Raw genomic sequence first — 7,134 nt, 5'->3', positions numbered from 1 at the left:
ACTGCCATTCTCTTGAATCTGTGGGGCTATGACACCATCCAGCCAGTGATGGGTTCTGTTTCACGGGCAAGCTCAATGGCACACTAGGTCATTTCCGGTGTGGGCTACCCCAACGACCTGATACTGGCTTTGGAGTGATGTGTGAATGCGGGCCACGCAGGCATCCCACATCACTAGCTAAGAGAGGGCAGTGGTGGGGTGTTCATGCGTTTCCTTATGCAACCGGAACTTTAAAGCCATCCTCTGAAGCCAAGATGGAGAAAAAAGGGCCAGGAGAGACTGTCCTCACCCTCATCCAGAGAGAAAGGGTCACGCGCCACCCTTCGGAGTTTGAACCAACGTTCTGCCGCAAAGTAACATAGTCTAGGTGCCCTAAAAGGTACTTTGCTTTCCAGTTATGAATCTTGTCGTCTGAGTACTTGCTCAAAAAAGCCGAAAGATTCTGCAAAGTGCAACAAGTAACATCTGGCCCAGAGTTGGACAAGTTGACATTGGCCATTCAGGAGCTCCTCTCTCAACGCTCACCGCCTGACCTGCCTTCCTGCTTCGTCCGATTTGTTAATTCCCGCAGAAATCGACCTGAACTAGGCGGGAGGCTCACCCCCAAATCGTTCCTCCAGGAAACCACAGCAGCTCTCTCGGTCTTTAAGGAGTTTGCAGCTCAGAGCCCGCAAGAGGATGTCACACAAAAAGAAAAGAAATCGCAGACTCGGGAGTCCGGGAGGACTCGGTGGCCGCTGCCCACATCACCCCCACCCCCATCCCCACGGATCCCGCCGAGGGACGCGCACGTACCTGGAGCGGAGGCCGGCAGAGTGGACATGCCACGTCTAGGTCCCGGGCCGCGCCGCCTCCGGCTCTTTATACCGCGTCCCCTCCCGCCCCCCCCAGCCCTCCCAAAGTAGCCACGTCTGAGTGGCGGGACAGGGGCGGGGAGCCGCCGAAGGTCTGTCAGAGGGGTGGTGGTGGGGAAAGGAGCCCCCGAAAGTCCAGGGTCGGGCGCGCTCGCACCAAGGAGGCCAGTGTGGGGCTCGCAGGGTGCAGGGGGTGCCGGGGCGCAGAGGGGGCGGTGTCGGGGGAGGGGCCCCGGGCGGTCAGCGCGGGGTGGCGCGCTCGGGTTTCACCAGGGCTAGGCTGGGAGGAGGAGGAGGCGCGGCGGCGGGGGCGGGGCTGGAGCGGGGCGGGGGCGGGGCGGGCGCGGCGGGGGCGGGGCGAGGCAGCCCGCGCTCCCCGCTTGTTCGCCCAGCGCGGCTCTACTCGCGGGGAAGGAGGCGCCGGCGGCGGCTGCTCTCGCTGCACCCGCTCCCGCGCGCTGCCCTTCCGCCGCGGGCGGGCTCCGCAGCCCCCGGCCGGCCGCGGCCCCTACCCGGCGACGGCCCCCAGCTTCGACCTTCCCTCCGCGGGGGCATCCCAGTTTGTGTGGCCCATCCGGGGGCTCCCCTGCAGAGCTGGCTCCGGCACCCAACTTTGCCTCCTCGCCAGTCGCCCCAGCTGAGACCGAACCTCTTCATCCTCGGCCCAGCCCGGCCGCGCGCCCGGGGACGGTGCGCCTGGCGCGCAAACCCGCGCCCCCAGGCCGGAGCGCAGCAAGTGGGGGGCGGCCGAGTGGCAGGGGGCTGTGGCGGCGGCTGCCTCGACTTCCCTCGCGGGCGCTGAAGAGAACCCTCAGACCGCTCCCGGGCCCCAGGCGCTGGATGACTGGCACGAGGAGAGCGCATCGCACCTGGTGAGCGACCCCACCGCCCCGTCCCCGCGTGGCCGTGACCGCAGCCCGCACCGTGCCGCGTTGCTGACGGGGACTGGAGGCGGGGGGAGGCGGCAGTGGTCGGCTGGTGGTCCTGTCGATGTTGGGCAGGGTCGATTTGCAGGCCTGGGCGGGGGACAGCGGGTGGCGACGCGTACAGGACTAGGGCTGCCAGGTGCGGGGGCTCCCACACGGGCTGGAAGTTTATGTCGATGCCTTTGCCGAGGTCTTAGCGTGCAGAGGTAAGGAGCGGAAGCGCCCCGATGAGCAAGCGGGAGGTGGGCGAGACGGGACCCCTACCCAACACCGCGGGAAGGTGCGCAGTGGAGGTCTGTGCCTGCCCCGGGCGTGCGTCCAAGCTTGCGTGGTCGGGAGCGAAGGGCAGGGGTCCGGGTGGCCCGGGCTTCGCGGCCCCATGGTCGCCGCCTCGCAGCCCCTCAGCTGGGGCGGGTTTCCTGTTCGAGTTACAAGGCTTTTGTGGCGCGCGCGAGAAACCGGGAGGTGGTGGGACTTGAGCTCAACTCCGCCACGCGCTTTGGTTAATGAGGGAGACTGAGGCTGGGGGCCGCCCTGAACGTCGCTGCCGGGGATGCAGAGGCCTTGGGGACCCGCCTGCCCAGTGAGCTGCAGGCTGGCTAGTCCCTTTCCGCGGGCATCTTTCCGCCGATCCACGGATTTCGCATCCCCTGGCTCAGGGCTCCGGGGCCGGAGGCAGATCTGGGCCCCGGAGGGAACTGTGCACCCAAGATGTGCGGGCGAACCGCCGCGGGGGAGCGACGTGTCGCGGATCTGCGCCCGCCGCGCGGGGTGCGGGGCCTAGCGCAGTCAGAGGCGGATCCCCGCGGCTTTGGCGGGAAGCGCATTCACCTCCTCGCCCTTAGCTCGCTCGGTACCTGGATGCGGCTGCTCAGAGTTGGGATTTAACTTTCCTGCGCCTGCGGCGTCCCAGGGATCCCCGGCAGGGGGCGCTGCGAGCGAGCTCTGGAGGAGGAAGAGAGGATGCTAAGAGCTGCGACTCCGTCCCGGGTGAGTGGGTGATGGTCCCCGTCAGCACACAGCAGGACCAGGCAGCGCTTGCAGTAATTTCATAGGCGTGGAGGATGGGGGCAGCCGATCTGTTGGCCAGAGGGAGCTGTCAGCATCGCTAGAAGGAGGGACAGGAAAGGTGGTTGCCAAACAGAAGTTCTCTAAATAGAAAGGTTCCTTGCAGAGACAGACATATCCTTGCAAAAACCCTTCCTGTCTGTGTCTGTCTTCCTCCCTGTGACGATTGTCTCTCTTCAGAAAGAAGTCGAAATTGAGCGAAGGTAGTGCGAATTATGTTTTAATAGTGACGTTATAGTTCCGCGTCTCAGGAGCACATTAGTTAAAACGCCAGGAGTTACAAATGATCGTTGCAGCTTGTTTTTAAGAAAAACAATCACATGTCACCGTTAGCTTCTGCAGAACAGCTCTGTCATCATGACCAAGTTTGGGAACAGCAGATATGTTATTAATTATAGTTAGACTTTCGTAAGGAGACACAGAGAGACAAAAACAGACTTTACTACAGAAGATTTTTAACACCTAATTAGGAGTGCGAAATTAATTACTAATTAATGCTGGTATCATTATTGAAGATAGGGCGAAGTTTATCCACTGTTTTGAGCGACCACTTCACAATTGCAGTTCAAGCAGATAATACCTTAAGTCGTGTCTCACTTATATAGCTTTTTTTGTCTATTCCTGTTTACCGCAAAAGAAACATGGATTTTTTTTTTTAATCCCCAAAGATTTTTTTTATCCACGTTTGTTTTAAATGAAAAAGTCCGAAATGTAACTGGGCCACTTGAAATGCAGATTTCTTTTTCCTTGAGTTCCTTTCTTGCAAAAACTTTACCAGGAAATAGCAGCTCCTCCTGGGCTTTGCTCAGGTCACACTGATCATACGGAATTGTGGGTAGTACCCGCTTTCACACGCTTTTAGCCTGTACACACTTTTCTTAACAGGGAGAAGATGAATGACGCTAATCATTTTATGCCTTTTACGAATCGTACTAACTTATTTGATGGTTTTAATGGCAAACAGCTGCGAGATCCTGCCGAGAGCAAAGACTTTGTTCTCCTGGGTGGTAAAGCTTGTCTCTTTACAAAAGAGGTTTTTGAGATGTTCAGAATTTGGTAATAATAAGCCTGTGTTCTTCACTGCCGTTTCTTTTTAAGTTTTTTCTTCACCATGTCTGGATAAATGGCACATAGAAACCTATAGTGCAAGGACTCTGGGACCCTAATGAATATATGCACATTTATGTAAACTTTTAGCTTAAGTCGTAGAGGGTCCATGCTTTCCGAAGCCCACCCATGGCTTTACAGTGAGAAATCTTCAGAGTCACTTTAGACTCTTGATCAGGGACAAATGTTAAAAACAACCAACTTTTCTCTGTGCTGCATGTCAGCAACTTGAGACTATTTCAGAAGCTTCTGATGTTAGAAACAGCTGTTTACCTGAACATTCCATGGTTTTTATTAACTTAGTGATTATTTTTAATGATTCCAAATATCCTTTTTTTTTTTGATTATAAAGTCATTGAAATTGAGGATTTGCTTCTTGTATACATAAATGTTCAGCCAAAGGTATATAAGCATTCTGTCACATGAACAGGTAATCATTAACTCTAGACTTAACTAAGATTAGAAACCACACCCTAAGGTGAGGCTGGGGTTACACATCATATAGTTTGCAGGATAGAACAAATCGATTAGTTCGTAATGTGTCCCAGTCAAGGAATTCATTTTTGTAGTAGTTTCTGTACAGCGTTTGAGAAAAGTTGTTCCACATTCTGCAGCAAACCCTCCATAATTCTTAATTCTAAAATTATACCAAATTTGTATTTAAACACCCTTCTGAGCTTGTCGATATAGTTACTCAAAGTGCTTAGGGTATAATTATAACACCGAGGTGACACGGTGTTATAATGTTAAAAAGTTATTTTTAGTGTTAAAATAACTTTTAAATGTAAATATGGTTTCTAACAAGTGGAGCTGCCCCGGAGTGCAGAGTGTGTGATGTGGGTCCTTGGCCATTTCTGCCCGATGTATTTGCAAATTTGGACAGAGAAAGTGAACCATTTTCTTGAGTCCTAAGATGAGGATTCATAAGTGCTTTAGGGTGTTCAGACTTTAGGATGTTTCTATGTTCTGCTGTTGACAACACATTTTCACATATGTTCCCAGCAAACTTCCAAAATTGAGATGCAGAATTTTTGTTGAAAATTATAGGTTTTTATCACTCTGCCTTCTGCCTTGTGGAAATGGTCTGCCATAGATAGGGGGCAATCTGCTGTCTCTAATTGGTAGCATTATAAAGATAAATTTGGCGGGTGAGGAGCAGCTTACCGGGAAGCAGTTTGAAGAAGCAGCTTTCGGTATGCTTGATAAATATATCACTTATTTCTCTGATGTATTTGTTAGATCCTGGTTGTCTGATATATAAAATCAATTTCTAACGGCAAGAGAGGGAGGAAAAAAAATTAAAGAAGCTATAACATACATAGATAACCATTTCACTTTCAAAGCGCCTACCCAAAACTTGTTTTGATTCAGAATTTAAGCCAAACAGAACAAAGCAAATTAAAACTTGATCCCAGAGAAGATAGTATATAATAAGTGATTTACTATAATGTCCTCGTGTTGTCACAGTTACTCTTCGCCATATAAAGATTCTAGAGCTAAGGAAACCTGGCTCTGAATTTCACTGAGTATTTTGAAGAAAGGCAACTTCAAAGACAAGTTATATTTCTCCCAGGGCATGACATTTAAAATAGGATTAACCCAACAGTGGGTTCAAGAAAACAGGAAATTTTCTCCAAAGAATTGCCGTTGTCTTTTTAAAAAAAATCTTTTTTTTTTTTTTTTTTTGGTCGAAGATTGATGGTGGTTTAACAGGAGGAAACGTGAGCACATTTATTTTCCTTTACTAAGTTTTAAAATATATTGGCACGGTCCTGTCGCATTTGAAAAAAATAAAATCATTCTATTCTTTATTCTCTTTTCCCATACATACTAGAATTGGTTTCTGGATTAAACCGAAGAACATTAAATTTTAAAAGAGAATAAATTTATAGGGGGTGAATTTCTTTTATTACCGGAAGGCCATGAACCCACTCATCTTTTATCGTCCCATCTTTCACTCATTGTCACCATGTCTCTGTGGAATGGGCTAACTAGAGTTCAAAGGGAATGACGAGGAAGTATACGCTGGAACAATTTTATTTTATGTCGCATTTTTGTGTACATTTGAGAGTAAATCACATTACTGCGATAGGTAATTCAATTACAGATATGTATGATAAGTGACCAGGAGAGCGATGCTATCAGAAACCAACTCTGCTGGAGAAATAATACTGTATTTGCTGAGATGTGAAATTAAATAAGTTCTAGGCAAGTGACAATCAGGATTGAGCAAGGACAAGTTGTTCACAGGAAATAGAGCCTCTTTTCAATTAGTTCAAATTCACCCGACATTTGGCTGTGATATATGATATGCCTATGCAAGAAAAGCAGAGCCAAAAAAAGGTCATAAGAAAAATTCTGCTAACCTGTTTCCTGTGAGTTTTCTCTAAAATCATAAAATGGCTAGCGCTCGGCTAAAACTTCCCAGAAGAGATACGTTTCTCACTGCCTGAGTCCGGATAAATTTCCACCCGAAGAACTGCCCTTTCTGGAAGAAAGCTGGAGATGGGACACACTTCAGAGGAGGCTTGCTCAGCTGTTCTCCGTCAGCCACCCAGTGTGGACGGTGGCTGCCCGCTGCCAGGGCATGCTGTCGAGAGAGAACGCATTGGAGGCCAGCGACATTTGTGGCTGGACACCCTGCGGCCAAATGGAGAGTCCCAACTGGCTTCTGTGATTACTTTTACAGGACCGAGATTTAGATCTGCCATAGGACTTTACCGATTGTAAAGCTTGAAGATATCATTTGTGACTGATGGCATAAAGCAAAAAGAATTGCTCTGGATATTAAACTTCCTTAGTCCAGCAGACATTGTAATTAAGCCATTGTTCATGTCAGTTGACATACAAATGTGACACACAAGGATTTCTTCTAAGACATCTGTCATGTAAATCTCCGTGTATTCTAGCTGTAGACTTGACTTTAAGAAAGTTCTACAAAGCTGAGCATGGTAAATACCCGAAGCCCACGGTTTAACTGAGCTATTTGCCTCATTGGGCAGGGAGTCTGGAGAGGCCTCCACCTTGAATGAAGCACTTGCTGGCCACAGAGCGGTCCCCAGGGGACCGGCCCGCCTACTGTGCTGGAGGGATGTCAGCAGTGGTGGACGGATTCCTGGCCGGAGTCGGGCAGCTGGAGAGGGGTGGTGTGGGCAGCAGCAGTTGACAGTGGCGTAATC

The 7,134-nt window shown here is 50.4% G+C and overlaps 1 protein-coding gene and 1 long non-coding RNA gene across 2 annotated transcripts in view; one reads left to right on the top strand and one right to left on the bottom strand.

Moving 5' to 3' along the window:
• LOC111746454 overlaps positions 1–1,055 on the bottom strand; it is a 4,014-nt gene extending 2,959 nt beyond the window's left edge. The window contains exon 1 of the long non-coding RNA XR_002783117.1: positions 796–1,055. This is a non-coding gene — a long non-coding RNA (uncharacterized LOC111746454). The remainder of the gene's footprint in view (positions 1–795) is intronic.
• Positions 1,056–1,254: 199 nt separating this feature from the next.
• SEMA5A (semaphorin 5A) overlaps positions 1,255–7,134 on the top strand; it is a 456,698-nt gene continuing 450,818 nt past the window's right edge. Inside the window, exon 1 of the mRNA XM_011371413.2 lies at positions 1,255–1,726. The gene's annotated coding sequence lies outside the window, so the exon portion shown is untranslated. The remainder of the gene's footprint in view (positions 1,727–7,134) is intronic.

Source organism: Pteropus vampyrus, unplaced genomic scaffold, assembly GCF_000151845.1.
Source record: "Pteropus vampyrus isolate Shadow unplaced genomic scaffold, Pvam_2.0 Scaffold190, whole genome shotgun sequence".
NCBI classification, from domain to species: domain Eukaryota; kingdom Metazoa; phylum Chordata; class Mammalia; order Chiroptera; family Pteropodidae; genus Pteropus; species Pteropus vampyrus.
Note: the sequence above shows the minus strand (reverse complement) of the source record. Positions and strands in the feature narration are given on the sequence as shown.